The following is a 26,859-nucleotide window of genomic DNA, read 5'->3' on the forward strand; positions in this document are numbered from 1 at the left end:
GCTCTTTGACTGTGCACAAGAGAGGGTATGGAGATGAAGAGGAAAGGGGGGGGGGGGGGGTTGAGGAGAGGTCTGTTTTCTTTGTAATCATCAGAAAAGCAGTAGGCAGGGTTGATGTGTTTAGGAATTCAAAGATTTGTTGTCATGTCAAGGAGAACAGCAGGAGCAGTGGAACACCCAGCATAACTGGTACTCACAGCTGATCTTTTTTTTTAACAGAGTGCAGTGGTCGGGAGTATGAAATGTACAAGGGTTCTTCAAAAAGTTTCTGCCCTTTTTTTAAATCTATTAAAGTTCGGAAACTTTTGAAGACCCCTTGTACAATATGGTATCTATGGTGCATTGCTCAGGAATGGGTAGTGCATAGAGTGCAGGGCTCAGAAGTGTGTAAAACATAGAGTGCAGAGGGCCAGGAGAGTTACTTACTTGATGCAGTGGCATTGTGGAGTTCATCCCCTTGGCTGTTTCATGTGTCTGGCACCGAGAAGAAGCCTCACTCTGCTTTGAATTGTAGCTGTCAGATGAGGAGACATGGGACTGTAGTGCTAATACTGTACTAACATCCAGCTCACTGCCTCCAATTGGATTTATTTTCCACCAACTATCCTTCTTTACTAAAATTAACTACAATCTTGCTTTTAAAATGGTCATCTATACTGACTTCATGGGTTGGAAAAATAAATATAATAAAGATGGCCATACTTCCTAAATTCCTGTACCCTTTCAGAGTTCTTCCAATACACATCTCGGCCTATTTCCTTAGAATAATACAACAAGAATTTATGAAATTGAATTGGGGGAAACTCAAACGACGAATATCTAGAGAAACCTTATTCCTTCCCAAAATCCACGGTGGCCTAGGATTTCCAAACATTTCATTATATTATAAAGCCACTCAACTAGCACAATCCATAAAAAATCACTCCAAAACTGAGATTCCCTTGTGGGTTACTAATGAAGCAATAGATTGTGACCCTCTCTCCATATACAATATTTTATGGCTACGTCCCATAGATCGTAAAACTTTAAAAAACCCAATCACTAAACATTCTCTAGCTATCTGGGATAGACTCAAAATCTCTCATTGTCTGCAATCCAAACATAATCCACTTCTATCTTTTCTCAAAAAAACTGCTTTATATCCAGCATGGACTTATCCCAGATCTTTTCAGGCTTGGTCCAAAGCATGTATAACATGTTTACATCACATGATCCTAAATACAACAATCTGTCCCTTCCCAGATTTATGCAAGTCTTTTGGGGTCCTCCAATCAGAAATATTTTGTTACCTTCAAATTAAGACCTTTTGTATTCCTTTCCTAAGCATTAACAACTCTGTAGATGATTTTACTAAGTTTGAAAATATATGCATGAAAGACGCTCATGCCAGAGGTCTCAGATCAACAATATACTCCACATTGTTTGTTAAATCAGATTTTAAATTACCATCTTATGTTGTGAAATGGGAAAAAGATCTTGATCGAACTATAAATAAAACAGAATGGTCTGAAATCTGGTCCAATATCAAATCTTCTTCTCCTAATGTGATAAATATTGAAACCACCTACAAGGCACTCTCACGCTGGTATTTGGTTCCAGCTACAATAGCTAAATTCGTGCCTGATTACTCAAGTCTCTGCTTTTGCGGCTATTCAGAACAAGGAACATATATATATATATATATATACACATGTGGTGGAATTGTTCTATTATAAAAAAAATCTGGAAAAAGGGTTTTTTACTTGCTTCAGAAATGTTTGAAATAACAATAATACCAGATCCAGAAATTGACTTTTTTAAATATAAAACCGACTTGTAAACAATTCCAGCTATTCATACAACTTATGATGGCCGCGAAACAGACAATAACTAAAGCATGGAAAACTCCCTTACTAAACATAGCAAAAACCAAGCACAGAATGAATCTGTCATTGTTACATGCAAAAATGGAAGCCCTAGATAAAGAAAATCTAAAAGGATATGAAGGTCTATGGAAACCATGCAACACACATTGTTTACCTATAAACTTTGACCACCAGGTACTCCAGTCTATCTAACATTTTTATATGCAACAATGATAAAACTACAAAAATAGATTATGCCTCCAGAACACCCCATGCCCTCTACCCCCCCCCCCCCCCCTTTCCTTACCCTTATTTCCTTCCTTTCTTTTTTCTTCTCTTCCTTATTTCTCTCTTATTAACATTTTTTAAGGTACCTAACAGCAACAGGTGATATGGAATATATTTAAAATATCACACTCAGTAGTTTGATACATATACTTTATTCAAATGTTTAACACACATAAGAACTCAGACACAAATAGATCTAATTTTCTTTAATTAACTGATAATGATTCTCTAAATATTAATGTAAGCTAATATTGAAACAGTCTGAAAACTCTGTATCATTTTGATAAATAGGGAACTTATCTAACATTAATTTTACCATCTGTGTGTTTTATTAATACAATGCCGTAACCTGCTTCTTTACTCTCCATGTAACAACTAAAATACCTTTAATTGATACATTACACTTGTTACCATATGTTGATCTTTCAATAAAAACCTTTGAATGAGAAAATACTGTATTGACACAGAAGTGTCACTAAATAAAAGCCTCAACCCCTCTAGGATGTTTCTCCCTGATGCGGACTGTACCCCCTGCACCCCCCTAAGTATGCCAATGGGTAGGAGCATACTCTGGTACATCAACAGTTATTTTACTGTCCTTGTAATTTTCTTAACTGCTTGCCGACCGCCTCATGGTTGCCCTTTTAAGAGGTGGACAGCGCCTCTTAAAGGGCAACCTTTAAGCTCCGCAAGTCGGGGCATGGGTCCCACAGACTCAATCGCCGTGGGGATACCCGTGATCGCCTCATGGGAAGGAAGAACGGGGAGATGCTAATGTAAACAAGCATCTCCCCATTCTGCCTAGTGACACTGATCTCTGCTCCCTGTGATCATAGACACACCCCCCACAGTTAAAAACACTCACCATGGCACACTTAACCCATACACTGCCCCCTAGTGGTTAACCCCTTTACTGCCAGTGTCATTTACACAGGAAACAGTGCATTTATGTAGCACTGATTGCTGTATAAATGACAATGGTCCCAAAAATGTGTCAAACATTTCTGATGTGTCTGCCATAATGTTGCAGTCATGATAAAAATCACTGATTGCTGCTATTACTAGTAAAAATAAATAAAAAATGAAAATGAATGCATAAAATAAAATGCCATAAAATGTTCTCCTATATTGTAAATGCTATAACATTTGTGCAAACCAATCAATACACGCTTACTGTGATTTTTTTTTTAACCAAAAATATGTAGAAGAATACGTATAGTCCGAAACTGAGGAAAAAAAAGTTTTATATATTTTTGGGGGATATTTATTATAGCAAAATATAAAGAAATATTGTGCTTTTTTTTCAAAATTGTCTCTCTTTTTTTGTTTATAGCGCAAAAAAATAAAAAATGCTGGGGTGATCAAATACCACCAAAAGAAAGCTCTATTTGTGGGGAAAAAAAGTCATCAATTTTGTTTGGGAGCCATGTCGTACGACCGCGCAATTGTCAGTTAAAGCGACACAGTGCCGAATTCGCAAAAATTGCTCCGGTCAGGAAGGGGTAAATTCTTCCAGGGCTGAAGTGGTTAAAGGAATAACTCATGGGGAAATGTGCATTTATTTCAGAGGCGTACTAAATATAAATATATTTTTTGCCTTGGCAAATGCTTTAAAATGAATCTGTTGTTATACCTATGCAGGTTCACTTTAACCTCCCTGGCGGTATTCCAGAGACTCGGGATCCCATCACTGGATCCATGTAGGGGGTTACTTACCTTGTCCCTTGGACCAAGCGATGTGTCCCCACTGTGATCAGCAAGCCGTCGTGTCTCGCTCGATCTGTGACAGTGCCGAGCACCATTCCCTGCGAGTGTTGCGAAGCACGGGGACGGAGTTCGGTGCCCAATTCAAAAAGTAAAAAAGACAGTATAGATACAGTATACTGTAATCTTACAGATTACAGTACTGTATCAAATAATTACACATTTCCTTTGTCCCTAGTGGTTTGTCCAGTGTCCTGCATGCCGTTTTATATTATAAATATATTATTCTTTATGCCAGGAAACTGGAGATTGTCCATAGCAACCAAAAAATGTCTGTTTACATCAAAAGTGGTAATGGACCAGCAATAAAACAGTGATAATAAATTAGAATCACTCGCAGAATTGAGCGATAGTAATTTGTGGGGAAATTCATCATCAAACACTAAGCCCTTGTACACACTGACATTCCAACAACCCAATTCGTCCGATTTTGTCCCACGGATTTTGTCCGAAACTGTTGCATTCACACGGTAGGACAAAGTTGTCGGAAAATCCGATTGTTCAGAACGTGATGACGTTATTTCGTTACGACGGGGCTACGTTCAGGCTAGTAGCCAATAGCTTTGGTGTAGGAATTTGATCTGAGCATGCGTGGCACTTTGTCTGATCGGAATTCTCTACACATGATCGGGCAAGGTCCGATCGGATCATGTTGTCGGAAAATTTTACCAACAAGTTGGAAAACTTGGTCCGTCGGATACTCCGACGGAAACAGTCCGATGGAGACCACACACAGGGCTAAAAGAAATGACAGCGACAATTCTGCAACTCAGCATATTTCAGTGTTTTTGATTTGATTACATTATTGAATAATTGTTATTATTATTATAATATTATTATTTGTTATAATTATTTATAGTTATTTATTTTATTATATTGTTATATTTATATATATATATATATATATATATATATATATATATATAGGGAGGGAGGTCAAGAAGCATAACTCTTTTATTGGAATTGAACATACCACTTCACAACGTGACATGATACGCTGCACCAGGAAGTGGAAGCTCAGGTCTGAGGAGTGGGTCCTTGAGTCCGCCGCGACCGCAAAACATCGCTTTAATATTTCATGCAAGTTCATTGCTGTGACGGTATTTTGTTTGCTGTGAATTTGATTCATGTGAGTGTAATGGTGGAAGATTACAAAATATTTTATTAAATTGATTTTACGATTGGCGCACTTCTTTATCATTTACATGTAGAGAGATCATTTACATGTGGAGAGATCCTTGGTTTACATGGCTGGAGTTCGGGGACTATCTTTTACCCCTTTTTGTGTGGGTTAAGGTAATTTTAGCCAAACACGAGAGTGTGAGGCAACTCAAGCTGGTGAGTGTGTGTCCTTGAGAGGAGTGGAATCACTGGCATAGAGGGGTGGTAGATTAATAAAAGAACAGCACACTGGAATCACATCGAATCACATCGAATGGAAAATCTAAAAATTCCCTCCAGCTAGCTTGTAAGGTGCTAAACTCTGTCCACATCCGCCATGCTGTCATCATTCATTTTTTAATTCCCTTTTGAACCTCCATCCTCTCCTCTAGGGCACACATCTCTCCCATTCTTTTAGATTAGGGTTTATCCTATTTCTCCATTTCCTAGCTATAATGGTACGTGCCGCAGTTAAAAAGTGTTTTAGGATACCCTTAGGCCGCGTACACACGGGCGGACTGTTCGCCCAACTTTGTCCGCTGAACAGTGTTTGGGCGGACAGTCCGCTCGTGTGTGGGCTTTCAGCGGACAGTTTCAGCGGACAGTTTGACGGACAAGGTTTTTCGGAAATTCCGTAAAACTGTCCGCTGAAACCTTGTTTCAGCGAACAGTCCGCTCGTGTGTAGGCTTGTTCGTCAAACAAAGTTGCGCGCATGCTCAGAAAGGATTTTCACGCCGAAAGCTATAATGCAGTGTATAGGACGTTGTATTTTTCGTCCCGTCGTACGTGCCGTTCACGTCATCGCGCACGGTTTCAGCAAACTGTTCGTCCGTCGTGTGTGGCCATGTCCGTCCATGCTAAGTTTGAGCGGACTGTTTGCCGAAACTGTTGGACGGACAAAGTTGGGCGAACAGTCCGCGCGTGTGTACGCGGCCTTACTTATTTTCTTTACGGATCCTGGAATCATTGATAGGACCGACGTTAATATGTCGGGTTGTAATTGTATACCTGTCATTACCGCATTTATTTGATATATTTTTTCCAAAAAACTATTAACCGCAGGACAATAATACCAAATATGTGACATTGTGCCCCTCGCCCCCCGACATCTCTAACAAACATCTTCGTTCTCTGAGCTTATTTTATACATATCTACTGGACATCTATATCATCTAGCTAATATTTTATAATTTCTCTCTTGGTGTCTACTAGATATTGATAATGATATTGATAATTTATGTAGTACTTTAAATGCTTTATCCCATTTTTCTTTGGGGATATCAATCCCCAGTTCTTCCTCCCGTTTGTTTATATATGTTATTTCCTGTCTTTTATTCTCTGAGATTAAATACCTATATATATTAGACAGACTATGTATCAACCTTTGCTCTTTTAGAAATATTTTTTCAAGATCAGCCAAGGGTCTATTAATTATGTCTTATTTCATTAAGGAGAGGACATATTTTTTGAAGCTGCCAGTATTGTATCCACTTAAACTTATATTCCTCCCCTAGAGAGTCAAATGGAATTAGTCTATCGTGTTCTATTGTCTCTATGAGCCTAGTATCTTCTCTTCTGTGCCATGTTAGCAAAGTCCCTACCTCCATTGCTGGTGGGAATTCTGGGTTACCAAAGAGGGGGGTCATTGGGCCCACATACGTTGACCCTTTCCCCTGTCTCAGCAGACTATCCCATACCTTCAGTGTTGATGCTACCAAAAAAGGCATCTCGCGATCAGGAGGGCGTTTTTCTTTCTTTATCCATGGTAGTGATTTTAATTGAATGGCTGTGACCTCCTCTTCTAATTTTACCCACTGTTTACAATCCACATTTTGAAACCAATCCACAATCCTTGTTATAAACACTTTAAGGTACATCAGTATATCTAGAAGTGCCAAGCCCCCATCTTTCTTTGGACGAGTTAGCGTGGCTCTACTTATTCTGGCAGGCTTTCCCACCCAAACAAAGCTCCATATTGCCTTTCGTAATTGATTTAAAATATTTATTGAGGGAAATATTGGTATGGTTTGGAATATATATAAGATCTTAGGCAGTATATCCATTTTTATAATATTTATCATACCCATCCATGAAAAAATCCCCCTATCATATCGTTGAAGTGTCTTTATTATTTTATGCATTATTGGAAGGTAATTAAGTTCATGAAGTTTATCCAGATCTCTGGGGATGTATGTTCCCAGGTATTAGATTGAATTAGCTTGCCATTTAAAGGAGAAATTGTTCTTCATAAGTTCCATCGTATCACTAGGTAGTGTAACATTCAATACTTCAGATTTATTATAATTTACTTTAAAATTACTCGCTTTAGCAAAACAATTAAATTTGTGTATTACATTTGATAGCGTCACTAATGGATTTGTGATGTATATCAACAAGTCATCTACATATATAGGTAGTTTATATTCCTTCTCCCCTACTTTTATTCTCTGTATATCTTTGTTATTCCGAATGGCTATTGCTAGATGTTCCATAACAAGCACATATAATAATGGGGACAGAGGACACCCTTGCCGGGTTCCATTGGTTATAGTTATTGGTTCAGATATTTTACCATTTGCTCGTATTTTGGCTATAGGCTTCTGATACAGAACCATTATTTTTTCCAGAAGCATTGGACCCACTCCCCATTGTTCCAGTGTCTCTTTAAGAAAATACCATCCCACCTTAGTTCAGTTATTTTTGTTCACTTGTCACAGGGTGATAGAAGTTTATTAATATCACTTATTGTTTAAAAATTATTAAGTTTGATATGTGTGTCTTTTCACTTGTCATTAGGTGATATGAATATTATTAACACTATTATTTCATTCTCTTCATTGAGAGATAGATCATCTACATTTTTTATTGTAGTTCATCAGTTTTAGCACCACTATTTATTTTCACTATTTTTGGGTTTGCTTGAATAGGGGATTAAATGCTGTTCACAAATGTGTTCATTTTAAGTGGCAGCTCTAGGTATCACATTACATTTTAATCCAGGAGAGCAGTGGTGGGATTACAAGTGTGGTTGGGTTGTACTTGTTTTCCATTCATTTTGAATAAACTCAGTCTGTATATGTAGTAAAGCATGCTTGTCACACTCACTGCAAAACCCTAAGGGGCTAATCCTCTGCATTGTGTAAAAAGGCTTTTTGATCCTGTATTCTATGATCCTCCCCTTCTTCCACTTTCCCCTATATATCGTCTGATAGAACAGAGCCTTGGGGGCCAGCTGCACATGCTCAGTTTGATGTGTATTGCTAGAGAGATTTTTTTTTCTTGGGAGCATGCATGTGATCAGCACAGGGCCAATAAGCATTGTCCAGACAGAGGGTCAAGGATCCTGCAGCCTCATAGAACAGTCAGAGGAGAATGAAAACTCCTCCTACAAGCTATAACCAGATCCTTATAGAAATCACAAGACTGCTATGTACTGCTGAACATATTTAGTAGTTTATATTTACTAAAAGAATTGCATTTCCATGTTCTGTGTACTGTGGGAGACCAGATATAATGAATGCAGGGTTCTGGGTTTAGTAACCCGTTAACCTCCTTAGCACTATTCCTGAGCGTGGCTTGCGGTGAATTTTTCATTGCCACTCTCAGGATGGCATCGCAGGATCGAGGCAAAGTTACTTACCTTGTCCCCAGTATCCTGCAATGTCTCCCCACTGTGTGTGCGAGCTGTATTCTGCCAAATCTATCACAGTGTCAAGTTCCATTCCCTTAAAGCGTTGCAACGCACGGGGGACGGAGAGTGGCGCCAAATTCAAAAAGTAAAAACCACATTACACATACAGTGCACTGTAATCTTACAGATTACATTACTGTGTCAAATTATTTCACATCCCTTTTGTCCCTAGTGGTTTGTCTAGTGCCCTGCATGCAGTTTTATATTATACATACTGTTCTTTCTGCCTGGAAACTGGAGATTGTCCATACCAAAAAGTGTCCCTTTACGTCAAAAGCAGTTTTAGACCAGCTAGAAAACAACAATAGTAAATTAGAATCACTTGCAAAATTGAGAGATAGTGATTTGTGGGGAGATCCGTCATCAAACACTGAAAGTAATGACAGCGACAATTCTGCAACTGAGCAAATGTCAGTGTTTTTGATTTGATTACATTATTGAATAATTTTTATTATTATTATATTATTTGTAGTTAATTATTATATTACAATTTATAATTTCGTGTTTCAAAATTTATCATACCCAGGATGTCTATTAGACTCTTGTTTGGACAGATTTAAGTGTGTTATTCCTAAGAATTACAGGCCTACAATATAAAACGCCAAATTTCCATGCAAAACAATTATACCACTTTGAGCCGCTGAGATCAAAAATCTGAAATGATCATACCAACAGAGATGTTAAAATTTCAGCTGCCCTTCCATTAGCCCTTACATAATTTTTTTTTTTTTTGGGTTATATAAATGTCAACACTTGCTATGGGTATTTTACAAAATATAAAGACCTACGTGACACTTTCCTTGAGGCAGCACTAATGTAATAGAATACAGATTAGATATCAAGGAGGCGCTTGGAATACAGATAATCAGTGGACCAATATTGCAGGATGTCAAACAAATTTGTAAGGTGCAATGGCACTGCAGAGTCTGCTTTTATAACTGGGGTACTCAAAATCATAATCCAGAAAGAAAAAAAAATAACATGAACAGCGCCAAACCACTAATGAGTACAAAGAGCGATAAAACTGTTAAAGTTTCCTTGGCCTCATTTGTGGTTTGGCGATCTTCATGATATCTTTCTCTTTTTGGGTCATTGAATACAGGTCAGACACGAGCAAGAACAGCTCGTAAAAAAGTAACATGAAAAGTTAAAAAGATTTTTTACTTCAAGATGACTTTAATGTTTCGGTAGCTATTAAAGTAAAATCTGTAGTAAAGTGTGCAGTGAACTATAAAGTCTAATGAAGCTTATGCAAATCATTATTGTATCTAAAGTTACTTAAAGCCACAACCCTGTATTCACTAAAGCTGGTCTCCCACAGTACACAGAAAATGGAAATGCAATTATTTTAGTAAATATAAACTGCATAATATCTTTTCTCATCAGTAGTTTATAGCAGTCGTGTGACTTCTATCAGTGTCTGGTTAAAGCTAGTAGGAGGAGTTTTCATTCTCCTCGTCTGTCTGTCCTATAAACCTGCAGGACCCCTGACCCTCTGTCTGGACAGTGCTGATTTGCCCATGCTGAACAAATGCACCCTCCCAAGAAAAATAAAAAAACTCTCTAGCAATACACACCAAAATGAGCATGTGCAGAGTGACTCCAAAGGCTATGTACTATCGGGAGATGGATTGGGAACTGTGGAAGAAGGGGATGATCAGAGAAAGCAGGATCAAACAGCCTTTATACACAATGCAGGGGATTAACCCCTTAGATTAAACAGTGATAATAACAAGCATGATTGAAGAGACTGATTTTACTGTTGTGGGTTTAGTAACACTTTAGGGATATGGGAACTATGAGCAAACATACAGATTGTATGTGCTATAAAAGAAAATCCGTACTGGAAGAAATAAATAGGCAGACATGGTTAAATTACTACAAAAAAAAAATGCTAGCTGCCTGACTGCCTTTGGCTTGCTGAGTCACTGATCTGGAACAAGAAAGCTACATTTTAAACCAAAATTCCAGATCTAAATAATTGCTCCTGGTTAGTGGCTTAGAAAGTATTAAAGTAATTGGGATTGATTTACTAAATAGGCTGCTGCCTTTGCAAAGAATTGTTTACTTAGCTTAGTTAATTAACTGCTTGCCAACTGGCTCACGGCAATATAGGTCGGCAAAAGGGAACGTACAGGCATATTAACGTACCTGTACATTGCCCTTTAGGAGGCGGTTTGCGGGCATGTGCGCATGTCCGCCACGAGCTCCGTAAGTGTGATCGCAGGTCCCGCGGACTCTATGTCATCGGGGATGCCCACAATTTTCTCACAGAGAGGAAGAACGGGGAAAAACTGATGTAAACAGGCATTTCCCCATTCTGCCTAGTGACACTGACACTGATCACAGCTTCCTGTGATCGTGAGCGGTGATCAGTGTTGCGTCACACATAGACCCTCCCCCCACAGTTAGAATCACTCCCTAGGACACACTTAACCCCTACAGCGCCACCTAGTGGTTAACCCCTTCACTGCCAGTCACATTTACATAGTAATCAATGCATTTTTAATCACACTGATCGCTGTATGATCGCTGTATAAATGTGAATGGTTCTAAAATAGGGTCAAAAGGGTCCAATCTGTCTGCCATAATGTCACAGTCATGATAAAAATCGCTGATCACCACCATTACTAGTAAAAAGAAAAATTATTAATAAAAATGCCATAAAACTATCCCTTATTTTGGAGACGCTATAGCTTTTGCACAAACCAATCTATAAACACTTATTGTGATTTTGTTTTACCAAAAATAGGTAGAAGAATATGTATCAGCCTAAACTGAGGGAAAAAAAAATGTTTTATATATTTTTGGGGGATATTTATTATAAGAAAAAGTAAAAAAATAGTGTTTTTCTTCAAAATTGTCGCTATTTTTTGTTAATAAAAAAATAAAAACCACAGAGGTCATCAAATACCACCAAAAGAAAGCTCTATTTGTGGGGAAAAAAAGGACGTTAATTTTTTTGGGGAGCCATGACGCATGACTTGCGCAATTGTCAGTTAAATTGACTCAGTGGCGAATCGGAAAAAAGTGTTTTGGTCTTTTGCCAGCCAAATGGTCTGGGGCTTAAGTGGTTAAGCAAAGCACTTGTGACTTACATTTAGGGATGAGCTTCGTGTTCGAGTCGAACATACGTTCGACTCGAACATTGGCTGTTCGTCCGTTCGGCGAAGTCCGAACATTTTGGTCCGTTCGCGCCAAATTCGTGTGGCGCTCACGGCCCACAATGCACTGCGATGGCGCAGTGCATTGCTGGCTCATGATTGGCCAAGCATGCACTGTGACCCCGCATGCTTGGCCAATCGCAGCGCCAGCAGCGAGGAGAGCCATGATTGGCCACAGGCAGGATGCCTGTGGCCAATCATAGCTCAGGCTGTGTAGTGCACGCCCCACACTATATAAGGCCGCCAGCGCGGCGGCCTTGTGTAGTGTGTTGGCGTCTGAAGCAGTGGGTGTTCTGTGTACCTTCAACACAGTACACACTGATCGTTTTCGTCCGATTTTCGATCTTGCTGTTGTGTAGTGGTTATTGTCTGCGTGCCCTGACCGCAGTATACACCGCTATATTCACCTCACCTATATAGCTAGTGATCTATCTTTTATAATAGAGCTTGTAGTCAGTAGTGTTAGGAGATAGTGCGTGCTGTCTGCGTGCTCTGTACCCAGTACATACCGCTATATCCACCTACATAGCTGTTCTCTATTTGAGCCCACTTGCCATCTGCAGGAGTTATTGGAAGTTGTGTGTGCCTCCAGCACAGCACAGTATACATCTGTATATACCCCTTTATCTCTGGTGTTCTATAATAAAGGCATCTGCAGGAGTTAGTGGGTGTTGTGTGCCTCTAGCACAATATACACTACCCAACTGCTTTTTTACCCAACTCCCTTCGGGCCATTACCATGTTTGGAAGGCCAGCAAGGAGAGGCAGACAGGCGCGAGCCGATAAAAGAGGGCAAGCAGGCTCTGTGTCTAGAGACAACAGTGCTGGTCGTGGACGCGGTGCATTGTCATCAGCACGTGGCCATGGGACACGCTTGTCCTTCTTTTCGGCAGCTGGACATGTTGAACCGCAACATGCCAACGACTTGGTAGAGTGGATGACCAAGCCCTCTTCATCCTCCTCATCCTCTCTCACCCAGTCTCAGGGTACTAGCAAAGCAGCTGCCAACGCATCGTCTTTCCTCCTCTCAATGTCATCATCAGTGACTCCTTCCCTAGACCCACCACGTCCTCCTGAGGAGTCTCCTGAACTCTTTGAGCACAGTGTTGGGTACATGCTCCAGGAGGATGCCCAGTGTTTTGTGGGCTCTGATGATGACACTCAGCTAGAGGAAGGCAGTAGCGTGAGCGCAGAGAGAGGGGATGCTCAAGAAGGACAGCAATCTGGCAGTCATGTTCCACAAGCTGTAGCATACTGCCAGGTTTGCTACAGCGATGAAGAGGGAGGGGATGATGAGGGCACTGACTCCACGTGGGTGCCTGGAAGGAGAGAGGAGGAGGAGGAGGAGGAGGAGGAGGAGGCACATGTCCAACGAGGCAGGATGCCCTCCGGGGGCCAGCTTAGGGGCAGCACACCTACTGAATCACACCGCAGAGCTCCGCCTGTGCAGAGCGCTGCCTCTGCGCGTTATTCTAAAAGTTCTTTGGTGTAGGCCTTTTTTGAGACGAGTGCATCAGATCGCACCGCTGCTATTTACAACATATGTCTCAAGCGTATCTCACGTGGCCAAAACATCAGCTGCTTGGGCACCACATGCTTGACCAGACATATGTTGACCTGCCATGCAGCTCGTTGGCAAGCGTACCTCAAAGACCCACACCAAAGAACAAAGCAGACCTCTCCTTGCTCCTCATCAGCTGGCATCTCCAACCCCACTAGACCTTCAGTCCTCTCTGAAACCTGCTCTGAGAGGAATGAAGGTGTAGAATTAGGTGTGTCACAGCCAAGTGCTTCCGGGAACTCTGCTAGCGGTACACCCATGTCCGATTATAGCAGGCAAATGTCCCTGCCCCAGCTGCTGGACCGGCGGAAGAAGTTCACTCCCAGCCATCCACATGCCCAGCGGTTGAATGCTAGCTTGGCTAAATTGCTAGCACTTCAACTGCTGCCTTTTCAGTTCGTAGACTCAGCCCCCTTCCGTGAGTTTGTACAATGTGCGGTTCCTCAGTGGCAGGTCCCCAAACGCCACTTTTTCTCACGGAAGGCGATTCCGGCTCTCTACCGGCATGTGGAAGGCAATGTCCTTGCCTCGCTGGACAGGGCGGTCAGCGGTAAGGTGCATATTACCGCTGACTCATGGTCCAGCAGGCATGGACAGGGACGTTACCTGTCTTTCACGGCCCATTGGGTCACTCTTCTGGCAGCTGGGAAGGATGCAGGACAAGGTACAGTAGTGTTGGAGGTTGTTCCGCCACCACGCCTCCAAAATGCTACTATTGGTTGTGACACACCTCTCTCCTCCACCCCCTCCTCTTCTTCTTCCTCCATGGCCTCTTCCAGTGCTCTGTCCTCAGAACCAGCGGTGCTTCGTAGGTGTTCCAGGGGCTACGCAAGTACGCAGGCAAAACGATGCCATGCCGTACTTGCGCTGGTTTGTTTGGGGGACAGGAGCCACACTGGGGCGGATGTTTTGTCAGCTCTGCAGCGGCAGGCCTAGAGGTTGTTGACGCCACGCCAGCTCAAGCCAGGAATGGTGGTTTGTGACAATGGCACCAACCTCCTCTCCCCGGCCTTTCGACAGGGACAACTGACCCATGTGCTCTGTGTAGCTCACGTCCTTAACCTGGTGGTGCAGCGGTTCTTGGGCAGGTACCCCGGCTTACAGGATGTCCTGAAGCAGGCCAGGAAAGTCTGTGTGCATTTCCGCCGATCATTTAATGCCTGTGCTCGGCTGGCTGAGCTCCAAAAGGAGTTGAACCTGCCCAAGAACCGCCTTATATGTGACATGCCCACCAGATGGAACTCAACATTGGCCATGCTGCAGCGGCTGCACACGCAGCAGAGGGCCATCAATGAGTACCTGTGCGACTACGGCACCAGGACAGGGTCAGGGGAGCTCCGTTTTTTCTCACCACGCCAGTGGGGCATGATCAGGGATGCATGCACTGTCCTGTCACCGTTTGAGGAGGCCACAAGGATGGTGAGCAGTGACAGTGCATGCATCAGTGACACTGTACCTCTTGTCCACCTCTTGTAGCATACGCTGCGTGGAATAATGGACAGGGCACTTGAGGCAGAACAGAGGCAGGAAGAGGAGGACTTCCTTGCCTCTCAAGGCCCCCTTTATCCAGACAGTGTTCCTGCTGTGCCACCCATCACACAGGAAGAGGATGAGGAGGAGGAAGAGGAGGAGGAGGATGATTGTGTCAGCATGGAGGTGGAGGCTGGCACTCAGCATCAGCAGCAGCAGAAGCAGTCTTGTAGGGATGATTTACAGTCCCAAGAAACACGTGGACTTGTACGTGGCTGGGAGGAGGTAGCTGCGGATCATGTTGTCCTTAGTGACCCAGAGGACTCCGGACCGAATGCCTCAGCTAACCTACGCTGCATGGCCTCCCTGATCCTGCAAAGCCTGCGGAAGGATCCTCGTATTCTTCAGATCAAGGAGAGGGACCATTACTGGCTGGCCACTCTCCTTGATCCACGGTACAAGGTTAAGGTTGCCGACCTTATCTTGCCATCGCAGAGGGAGCAGAGGATGAGACATCTCCGGGAGGCCTTGCAGAAAGGTCTGTGCAACGCGTTCCCAGAGACTGGGAGGTTACAAACTCCTGGTCCTGGACAACGTGTTGCTGAGGCATCGGTCAGAAGGAGCGGTGGAGAAGGTGGCCGTCTGACTGATGCTTTCAGACAATTTTTTAGTCCGCAGCCCCAAGGTATGATCGGTTCCAGCACCCATCGCCAGCGTCTGATTTACATGGTGCAAGAATACCTAGGGGCAAGGTCAGACTTGGACACCTTTCCCACCGAAAATCCTCTGGCTTACTGGGTCTTGAGGATGGATCACTGGCCAGAGCTTGCACAGTATTCAATTGAGCTACTGGCCTGTCCTGCATCCAGCGTTCTTTCGGAACACACCTTCAGTGCTGCTGGTGGCTTTGTTACCGATCACAGGGTGCGCCTGTCCACCGAATCAGTTGATCGACTGACCTTCATCAAGATGAATCAGTCTTGGATCACCCACAGCTACCAAGCACCTGAAGCTGATGTAACAGAATAATTTTTTTTTTAAATATCACATCCCTTCAAGACTGCCTATGCTGATGCTGAGTGACTGTCCTGTTATGTTGATTATCTATCCTCTTCCTCCTCCGCTGATATGTTGGAAAAACATTTCTGGTTCTGGTTGATGCCATCAGCCCAATTTTTCTGCTCCTGTTTAACAGGGGCGTTTAATTACAATTTTTGATGCAATGCTTTGCAGCAGGGCTAATTCCTGCAATAAAACTAGAGTATATGGGAGAGGTTGCAGTGTGGTGGCACCAGCAGCAGTGCCTAAGGCCAAATTTTTCTGCCCCTGTTTAACAGGGACATGTAATTACAATTCTTGATATAATATTTCACAGGAGGGCCCCTTCCTGTGCCCACCCAGAGTAACGGTGAGGACTTATAGTGTTGTGGCACCAGCACCACAACCACCAAAGGTCAATTTTTCTACCACTGTTCAACAATGGCATGTAATTACAATTCTTGATATAATCGTTCACAGCAGGGCGCTCCAGCGACCACCAAGAGTCACTTTGAGGGCTTACAATGTTGTGGCAAAACCAACACCTTGTTCTGCCATTTCTGCAGAGCATATAGGGCAGGCCCCTACTTTCAAACATCCAATTTACAAACATCTCCTACTTGCAAACGGAAGGAGACAACAGCAAGTGAGACGAAAAAAGATGGACGACAAAACAAATTATGCAGTGGTGATAACCCTTCCCTATGTTTTCCAAAAAGCTTAAAAATAGTTTTTTTGACTGGAGCTACACTTTAAAAATGTACCAGTTGAAAATTACAAACAGATTCAACTTAACACAACAAACCTACACAGTCCCTGTCTTGTTTGCACCGCCTGTATACTGCTGTTCTGAGTATATAGGGCCTGGGGGTCACACGCATTTCCTTTTTTTAATATGGGTACGGGGTTCCCCTTAATATGCGTACAAGACCTAAAGGGGCTGGTAATGGGCAGGGAGGGCTACCCATGCCATTTTTCTCAATGATTTTCAACCATATTGCAGGAACCAGATATAACATTAAAACCGCAAGCAGTTTTAAATGGTGTTATTTCCGTTTAATGTCATTTTATGCAGGGACTGTTCTAAACACGGGAAACACGTGGCACTTCACAGGTATACTACAGACACCCCCCAGGCACCATATTTAAAGGAATATTTCACTTTTTTTTTTCACTTTAATCGTCATTAAAATCAGTGCTCCCGCCAAAACGGCCATTTTGAAAAACATTTTAGGCATTGACCCATGTCCCCTGGGGCAGGAGCCAGGTCCCCAAACCCTTTTTAGGACAGTATCTTGCATATTAGCCGTTAAAATTAGCACTTTTCATTTCGAACGTTCGAGTCCCATAGACTTCAATGGGGTTCTAAAGTTCGTTCGAATTTGGGGTCCATTCGAAAGTTCTGGTGCGAACCGAACCGGGGGGTGTTCGGCTCATCCCTACTTACATTATCAAATTATGTTCCTTGCATGTAATTGGGTATTTTTTGAAAAATTTATGTCCACCACATTTAGGGCTCATTTAATGTTTACATTAGCTGTTGCAGGATGGTAAAACCAAGCAGTTGAGCCTTGTTTTTATTGCCCCTGGAAGGGCAGCGACCAGGTGTGTACATATGTCATGGCCGTGATGCTTTGCTTAATGGGTGTGTCAGGAATTATACCCCTTGTCATGTTCAACTGACATTATCGCCCACTGAGTGTGACCAATTCAAGTGAATGCAGCCACACACAGATTGCACTACAACTGTGTACATTGCATATGGTTGCAGCATGGTAGTGATATTTAGGGAGTTAAACAGGCAGTGAGATGGTGATACAATGCCATATCATTGTCCTTGTAAGGTGAACATCCTAATTTACCTTTAGTAAATCAACTCTTTGGACCTGCATGACAGTAAGGCAACTCTTATTTTTAGAAGGAATGGCATCAATAGCAGCACGCATATTTCTATCATAATAGATTGGTTTGGAAGAGTCCATGTGACTTTGTCCATTCAGGGTATAATAAAAGGGTCTTTTTGAGATTTAAAGCACATCTGTTCAATTTGCAAACAGTTTTGCAGGATCGGGGCAAGGGCTGTGCACTACACTATAGGTTGTTCCTTGTTCCTTATTTCAAGCAGCAAACCTCAAAAGGCTTCATCCAAATGTTTGTGATATACAAACTTTGCAAATACCAGCGATTCACTGCAATCCTTTTAGTAGCAAACCCAAACATCATTACTAGTATTTTAAAGCCTATCCCCCAATCCAGTTATAGATTAACCTTTACAGTGCTCCCCCATTGATCCTTCACCTGTCACAATTGCTGAAAAATACTTGGTGTGAGTTGGTGTTAGAACTTATGGGGAACAATGATGCCACCCCTATCCTGGTAATTGACGATAGCTGGATCCATTGATTGGCCATGAGGCCTGAGCACTGCATAATGGAAGGAGGCCACATGCTTCCCTATACCATTTTTTATTTTGTTTGCAGCAATTGTGATGATATATGGCTTTTCAATTGCAGATTATATATATACTGTAGAGCTGCGTTGGGAAAGCTTTCTGTGCACAAGGCTCCCTGTACTGGAAAGTGTTAGTGGCCAGTTAGATCACTTTGACACTTTTCATGTTTAAGTACATTAGCAGGTAATTATATGGAATTCTGGCTTGCGTCTAGCTTTTCAAGAAAATAAATGTCAAGAAAATAGGAACAAAAACAAAGTAAATAATATATATGCTCAATTTTAATACTATATTTATATTACACCTTTCTAATTGTGTTACCCTAGCATACTGAAATTATTTTTTTTTGTCTTTATGTACTGATTAACAGCCTTTTACAGTTATTATTTTCCTAATCTATAGACACATTTTTGACTGAATAATAGTGCTTTTGACATGTTTAGCAGTAAACATGGTGACAATAGCTACCCTTGGGATATCAGAGACTGATCTAATCAGCTGAGCTGGACTTTTTCAGCTGGCTGTCAGTTGGTTCAATGTAGCATATATAGTGTTTGTATGCAATACGGTCATTCCAGTGGTTGGGTACCCTCCACATCACATGGCAAATGTAGGCCTTAACATAGCAGAAAACACCTTCAGTAATTCCCAGAGGTGGTGAGCAGTCAGTGCACTGGCTTGTAGTGTCCTCCTAGCACTCCAGCAAACATGTAGATAAAAGAAAGCTGGCAGCTCGATCTTGTACAATGATTATATTTTTTTAATCCAGGTGTGGTACAGAATAATACAGGGCTTACTCATTTCAGCATGTCATAGCCAGCTTTCTTTTATCTACAAATGTAGGCCTTAACCTAGGTTCATACAGTTGCATGTGTCAAGCAGCCTTGCAGCACTCAAGGCAATTATCCCCGGGGGGACCAGGATCTTCCTCCCAGTAATCATACTCAAAAAGACTATAGTACACACCTGTGTAACATCCAATCAGCAGTCACAATTTTAAACCACTAGATGTCAAACGTTTCTTTAGTGCCGCGTACACATGGTCGAACTGTTTGACGTACTTAGTCCGTCATACAATCCGACGGACAATCCGGCGTACTTTCCACTGAACGGACTTGACCACACACGGATACACAAACAGTCCGACGAAAGCTTGCGCGATGATGTACAGCATGTACGACGGGACTAGAAATAGGAAGTCCAAGACACAGCAAAGCCCTGTAAATCCTTTCTGGGCATGCGCTATTCTTAGTCCGTCGGACTAGCATACTGATGACCGTATTGTCCGCTGAAACCGAAGTACGACGGACAGATTTTTGGAAAAACCGAAATTCTTAGTACTCCGGACTGCACGCTGAAAAAGTCAGCTGAAGTGCACACACGAGCGGATTGTCCGCTGAAATGTGTTTCAACGGACTAAGTACGTCAAACAGTTCGACCGTGTGTACGCGGCATAACGTGTTAGTTCAACTTAAATTTTTTTCAGAAAAGGTGAACTAACACCCTACATCTTCCAGCACATGACCAATGACCAATTAGAACCATTCCATCCTGGTGTCCCTAGGGAAAGAAGAAGAAGAACAGTGTGGTTTTCAAACCCACAGTATCACCCACGGAGGTAAGTGGAACAGTGACAAGGGAGAAAGGGAGGGAGTAGGGTCCTTGTTCACCCTATCACTTTAACATAAAAGCCATTGAATACTAAATTAGGCTGTAGTAAGGTTTGAACCAGGATTTGATTGAGAAGCCATGGCAATGCTGGTCACTTCATGATCTCAAAACTTAAAGTGGTGTTGCACACAAAAAAAATCATTAAAATTCCTAAAAAAAAAAAAAAAAAAAAAATATTTGGAAACATTTTTTTAACTCACCTCTAAATGCCTGTTGCTGGGGGGTCCCTCATAGTCTGCCTCCTTCAGTGACTGGGCTGGTGACATCACTTCCCCTCGACACAGGAAGGGCTCAGCTCTGCCCCCTCCCTCCTGTCACTCATCTGGGATGACTGCGTGGCCAATCACGGCGCGGGGCGCTGATCTCACATGCGCAGTGGGTGCCCACAGTTACAATGCCAAGCAGAGGGGGGAACGAGCGGGGCTTCGATTCCCCACATCGCTGGACCCTGGAACAGGTAAGTGTCCGCAGCTGCAGTATTTGTAGCTGCTGACTTTTATTTTTATTTTTTTAATAGAAACTCCTCTTTAACAGCACATTTTTATGTACGGGAACTTTCTTAGGCCTTAGACACTTTCTTAGACACGGCTCGAATCTCAGCTGGTTCAGCAAAAACTGGCCGAGATTCAAACCGTTAATTGGCAGGTTGAATGTACCAAGTTGACTGATCGATCAAATTGGCTACAACCAGCATGTTGGATTCTCTTTTGACATTACCTCGAGCCGCTGCTATGGCCGCTAGTGATAATAACTGTCTTCTCCCAGTGGGGACAGATTCTCCCTCCCACTTATAGAAGACAATGCTGATTCCCCTGTCAGCAGTGCCTGCATTGATGAGGGAACCTGTTGTTGTAGGAAAGAAATTTGCACTGTGTATGGCCGGCCTTATACACCATCAAATAACAATTCCTAACTTGCAAAACTAGGTACATTGGTTTGATTCCCAACCAAGACATTACCTGCATGGAGTTTGGCTATTCTTACTTTGTCCACATGGGGTTTCCTCCCATACTTCAAAGACATGAAGGTAGGTTAATTGGCTACTATCTAAATTGGCCCTAGTAGTTGCATGTGAGGTAGAGATTGTATGCACCTTGAGGTAAGCATCTGATGCGAATGTACTGGTGCTAAATTACACACCAGCAATAAATTAAGTGTTCTGGGGCCTGTTTATGTAAGCAGAGTGAGAAATTTATGAATCCAGATGTGACCCTACATTAATCTGTCTCACAGTCCAACTGCTTCTGTTTTGTAAAGCCTTGTCTTAAAACCGATAAAACTTCCTCTCTGTTTACTCATTCTGACTGATGTTTATTTTCATTGGACATCATTTGTCATTTGCAATATCATTTTTCTCTGGTGTGTTAAAACCTCTAATAAAAAGCTAAAAAAAAAAAAAAAAAAAACGTTTTATACCAATACTTTTGTATAGGGAACAAAAGTACAGTAAATGACAGCCTGTCTTTGCAGCCCTGGAGAAAAACATTAACTAGGCTTTTACCAACTTATTTTAATCATTATTCTTTTCTGAAATTACAGATCAACTGCCCATCTTATCCTTATAATGTCAGGTACATGGCAAGGATAACAATTGCTGTCAGCTTTGTTAACAATAAAATCCATGGGTTTGTTCTAACATTGAAACCTTCATTATTTAATTGCTGATAAAAGATATAATATAAATGCATTTGCCTGTGATTTCTTTCTGGCCTTCCTTAAGCCTGTCATGCATGGATCAAAATGTGGCTGGTTCAGCAGGGACTGGCTGAGTTTCGATCCAACCATTGGCAGGCTGAAAGGACTGAAGTCGATCCATTGATGAGGGAATTTAGTAATTTTCTTTCCTTCCACTTGTAGTGGAAGGAAACAAAACCAAATCATCTATGTGTTGCTTTAACCACTTCAGCTCCGGAAGGTTTAACACCCCATCATAATCAGGCCATTTTTTACAATACAGCACTGCGTTACTTTAACTGACAATTGCACGGGCGTAGGACGCTGTACCAAAATGAAATTGATGTCCTTTTTTTCCCCCACAAATAGAGCTTGCTTTTAGTGGTATTTGATCACCTCTGTGGGTTATGTGTTTTTTTCACTATACACAGAAAAAGAACAATATTTTTTACTTTCTGCTATAAAACACACCCAATATATATATATATTTTTTTTAAATCGAATTTCTTCATCAATTTAGGCTAATATGTATTCTGCTACATATTTTTGGTAAACAAAAATCCAATATGTGTATATTGATTGGCTTGTGAAAAAGTTACAGTGTCTACAAACTGGTATATTTTTTTATTTATTAATTTATTTTTAGTAGTTATGACAGCGATCGGCGGCTTATAGTGGGACTGCGATATTGCAGCAGGCAAATTGGACATCTAAGTATCAAAAAGGAGCTGCGCTAAAACATGACAGCACTAATCAGTTCAATATAGTGCAAAAATTACCATAATAACATTGAAAATTAATATTACGTGCAAATTATGCAAAAAGTGCTCTAAAAATGTAAAGTGCAAAAAGTGACATAAAGTGCTTTAAATTGATCAAATTACTAAAGTACACGATTTTGTTTATAAATAAATGAATATAAAATATATATATAAATCAAGTTAATAAATAGCACATAAAGAACTAATATATACGTGCAATGACCATGACCATGAATCGCTGTCATATAAATATTAGTCCAAATTCAATCTACTGTGTAACAGTCCTTAAATGTGTATTAAATGTAAACACCAACGTGCAGATCCAACTTCCACCAAAAGATATCTGTTAACCAAATTCACCACGAATAAACAAACTGCCGCTTACATCACATGTTGTTTATAACCACAGTCGAGGGATAGGATATGGACACAACAGAACTCTTAAAGTTGATGCAAAATATCTGCCACAAGGGACCGTACTTGCATTCCAATGATATACCAGAACTCCCACGTATTGATCCACAGTGAATGAAAAATGCAGCCAAATTCCCGAAATGAAAATAGACTCACATAGCATAAAACCTTTTTATACTTTAATTCTCTAGTATTTAAAAATGTGCACTTACATAAAAAACGAATATATCCAGCATAACAAGCTAGCCGGCCGGAGGGCATCTAACTGACACTTTCAACACTTTTTGGGGACCAGTGACACTAATACAGTGATCAGTGCTTAAAAAAATATGCACTGTTACTGTACTATTGACCCTGGTAGGAAAAGCGTTAACATCAGGGGTGATCAAAGGGTTAAATGTGTTCCCTAGGAGTGGTTACTAACTGTGGGGGGGTGCTTTGACTGGGGGAATGTAAAGATCTGTGTTCCCGAGAAGGAACACAGGATCAGCACATTCCCCTCTCACAGAACAGCGATCTGCCTTGTTTACATAGCTTACATTGTTTACATGCCTTTCTCCTGAACAATCAGTGCGTCCCAGCGGACATCACATCCTCTGGACCTGCTGATTGGCTCCCACTATGATTGAGCACTCACGGCCCATATCTGGAAATGTCAGATCTCGTACCAGGTGCATGATCTGCATCAGTATATCTATGGTGGGTGGTTGCTATGCTGTTAAAGTGTACTTCCACTTTTTGCAATATAATTTGAGAAAACCCCATTATATCTTTGTTACATGTTCCCATTCACATGCCTAAAAAAAATATTTCTTATCTTTTAGATATGTCATTGAAGACTGCAAGCACTTCTAAACAAATTCAGTGTGAGTGTGAAGAACCAATTGGGTTTCCCCTCATTAACATACAATGGCAAAATCAAGCTTTTAAATCTTCAATCCTTTGTTAGGACAGACAGTGTATAAATCTAGAATACAACTGATAATGTTATCTGCCAGCACTGTACACAGACAGGATTATGGCAAACACAACTCTCCAGCCCCCTCATAAGAAAGAGGACTAAGTTGGATTTTGCATTACAGTTTCACGCAGCATGCCTTACACTTCTCATATTTTAGATATGGAATATGCAAACATTTTTGAACAAATTTATTTTGAGTCTGTCCCAGTAGAAGGGATAAGGGCAGGCTGGGTTTCCTTCCATTAACATGCAATGGTGAAGCTTTTAAAGCTTCATTCCCTTGTTAGGACAGATAGGGATTGACTTTCTAAAACTGGAGAGTGCGAAAGCTGGTACAGCTTTGCATGGTAGCCAATCAGCTTCTAATTTCATTTTGTTCAATTTAGACTTTGATAAAAAAAAAAAAAAACTGGAAGCTGATTGGTTTTTGTGCAGAGCTGCACCAGATTTTGCACACTACAGTTTTAGTAAATCGACCCCACAGTGTTCACATTTAGATAACAAATGAAATGATATTTGCCAGCATAGTACAGACAGGATTATGGTAAACACAGCTCCACAGTCCCCTTATAAACAAAAACTGAGTAGTATTTTGCAGTGCTGGAGTTATCAGAAAAGAGAATCTAAAATGATAAAATAGATTATTTTTTTGTTTGCTATGTGAGTGAAAACATGTAACAAATATAAAGCAGATATTATCCTAATTGGCTGCAAAAGTGGAAATACACTTTAAACCTCACATTAACATAATCTTTAGTTTAACTTTAATCTAGTGTTAAAGATATCTACATTAAAGGTTTAGTCTACCTTTGCAAAACAGTAAATGCAGCAACACTGATATACAGGCATACCCCACTTTTGAGTACACAATGGGTGTAATACAATAATATAATAATGTGCATTTACAAAATGTTTGCAATGAAGCCTGCAGAGCATTGCACCCATAATCCCACAGTCTCAGATCCGTATGGAAATATTCTGTTATGGGGCTGGAGGAAGGGTGGTTGGATTACATACTGATGTGACATCACTTTGTTACTGCATTCCACTGTCCCCCTCTGCCAGCCTAAGATCTATGACTGTATTTCCCCCTCCTGAGAACAGATAAACTAGAAGCCAGACACAGTCTTTCACAGCTCCTTCATATCCTGTTCGTCTATTTTTTCACTATGATCCACTGTGATGATGTCACTTGGGTGAGAGAGGTATTAGAGGCATAAAGGGAGACAGAGAATAGATGCAGGTAAAACTCCCGTGTCCAGGCTAAGGGCTCATATACACTGCAGCTCAAAAAAAGCTGCTTTTACAGGCATTTGATCATTTATTTACCTTGAGGAAGCTTGTAGTTTTTTTTTTGGGCTCGTTGTGCATTTCTATTGAGCTTCTTTGAGCTTTTTTGAGCATAAGCGTTTTTATCTACAAACCCTCCTCTCTGCTAATTATTTCCCTTTTCTTTTTTGTGCATTTTTGAACTTTTTGGCACTTTTTTGCATGTTTTTTGGGCACTTAGGCGTCTTTCCTGCTCGAAAGGTCCTCTCAAAAATGCAAGTTCAGTGGGGGTTTTTTTTCTGCCTGTAAGAGCATATGCCTGTAAACTCCTGAAAAAGCCATAGAGTGCATGGACACATTGGCTAACATGGAGGAAAGTTTCCAGGCATAAAAAAATGAGAGCGCAAAAAAGCTTAAAAGCTGGTATGAGCTTTTTTGAGCTTCCTTGAGAAACAGTGTGTATGAGCTCTTAGGAAATGGTAAAATAGGTTTCATTACTATGGTAAATTTATAACAACACAATTGTCTAAGATTCCTTCAAGATGCAAGGGGTTGGTACAGAAGGCTTGTACATAATAACATGATATCAGAACTGTAAAGTGTAGTCTATTTCGATGTAAATTACATGCAATGCCATATGGTTAAAAGGACTAATATCTTATCACTATAGGTTTTGAAATGTCAATTTTCTATTTGATGACTCGTATATTGCTTCAGAAACAATTTGGGTTATAGATAAATAAGAGTCCTACTTTAATGATAGCTGGAGAGGAAAAATGCAGGCTACATACCTAGTTCTGCAAATAGAAACATTTTTAACTATAAAAATAGTCAAATAGTCAAAGTCAGTTACCCAGCAAGTGTCAAAGCAATCCACTGAGAGACACATTATAGCTGATATCCTTCCAAGATTTTACACTGAAATAAGTAGTTGTCAAACACTATAATCAGTTTGCTTCTGTTGCTCCCCTGACTGTTCAGAGATAGCTGCATAATTTTAGTATACATGATTCATAATGCAAAATAGATAGTGTGACAAACCCTTGTACTCAATAGGTCTATGTCCGCTGTAAATGTTTCCTCCGTCCAGAACCAGCATTATCCAAGACCCCTTAGCTCACCCAGTCACCTACTGTAACACAGTGTAGGGTGAAAAACAACATAAGACTCCTTTATTTCAGCACATGTTACCACAGATATTCAACTCCGAGACACTTCCCCCGACCCTTGAATTCAGGGCAGGGTAAACTGTCCAATCACAATAGACACACAGGTCAGATGTATTCAAACTTCTCATCGGTAAACAGTCTTATCAACAGGGAGAGATGTTGGAGGAATCCCTCCACAGCCAAATCAGACAGAGACAATAAAACAATGGAATACAGCCACACCCCAAACGATCTCAGCAAAAGAGTCCAACAGCATGAGACAACACACACTATCTACATATATACAACTTTGAGTCTGACTAGCACAGATCATAGTGGGATTCTCAGGCACCCTGTGCCCCTAATGGACACAGGGTGATTTACATATAAGAGAAAAAAAAACAATTATTGTAGTTATGAGCTTGTTTTTAAATTAATAATTGGGTTTTTAAATGCATCTAACATTAATTGAACATTTTTATTTCAGCCTGTTTACAGCTGGACTCAGGATAGGAAGGAATCTAGTA

At 41.1% G+C, this 26,859-nt stretch overlaps 1 protein-coding gene across 4 annotated transcripts in view; it reads right to left on the reverse strand.

Moving 5' to 3' along the window:
• The window catches only part of HRH2 (histamine receptor H2), a 224,311-nt gene that overhangs the window by 171,005 nt on the left and 26,447 nt on the right, over positions 1-26,859 (reverse strand). The gene's annotated exons all lie outside the window — the stretch shown is intronic.

This window comes from Lithobates pipiens, unplaced genomic scaffold (assembly GCF_037356315.1).
Source record: "Lithobates pipiens isolate NorthernLeopardFrog02 unplaced genomic scaffold, aLitPip1_a1.2 Scaffold_8, whole genome shotgun sequence".
Classification (NCBI taxonomy): Eukaryota; Metazoa; Chordata; class Amphibia; order Anura; family Ranidae; genus Lithobates; species Lithobates pipiens.